This window comes from Benincasa hispida, chromosome 7 (genome assembly GCF_009727055.1).
Source record: "Benincasa hispida cultivar B227 chromosome 7, ASM972705v1, whole genome shotgun sequence".
Lineage (NCBI taxonomy): Eukaryota > Viridiplantae > Streptophyta > Magnoliopsida > Cucurbitales > Cucurbitaceae > Benincasa > Benincasa hispida.
Window position 1 is genome coordinate 17,821,934 of NC_052355.1, and position 901 is coordinate 17,822,834.

Genomic DNA, 901 nt, shown 5'->3' on the forward strand with positions numbered 1-901 from the left:
GAAAATTAGTTTTTGGATCAGTTTGAAATGTTCAAATTGACAAGAAGGAGTTTGATTATATATGATATAATTGAACTAGTTAATTATATATTATATAATTGACTAAATGTATGAGATACATTATTTTGAAGGAAATTAGATATAAATGCGATTTATATCAAGTAGAGGAGAAATTACTATAGTATATATATGATATCAAACTATAGGTTAAGAATATAATATGGTTATATTCATTTATTATTTAATTAATCAGTTATATGATAATTGGCTGGAAATTTCTCCTAAATCATGCGAAAGTGGGAAGATTGATTTTGGTTATTGTAATTGAAGAATAAAATGAAAATTGTTTTCATTTTGCAATCGCTCACGGTGTGGAAACTTCACAATCGCTTAGTTGAGAGCCTATACAATAGCGTCTTATCGCCTAAACGATCGCACACTCGCGCACTAAACAATTGCACACATTCTCTAAATGATCGCTTAGTGCGCCGAGTCTTCTAAATGATCGCTTACTAATTGCTAGACGATCACTTAGTAAATCCTACACGATCTTGTACCTTTCTCTAAGCGACGAGCACCCGACTATATGATAGTCACGTACTATCTTCCACTTGCTTGTCATTCTATACGATCGTTCTTGCCTCCTTCCTCTACCAATTCTATCAAAGTCTACTCTTTGGATTCTCATTCGGAGAATACCAAAGGCTTCGAGTAGTGGTGTCATCCCCAGTTGCTGCTTGTTCGTGCATTGTCGTTCATGTAGAGGATCGTGGTGCTGGTAGTTGACTGATTGTTGGGCGATAAGAACAATAGAGGAGTCGCTTCCGCTTGATTGAGTTTGTGTGAAGACAGTCTTCAACTGGTACGTTTACTCAATCTATTGTATTTTATATGTTAAAGC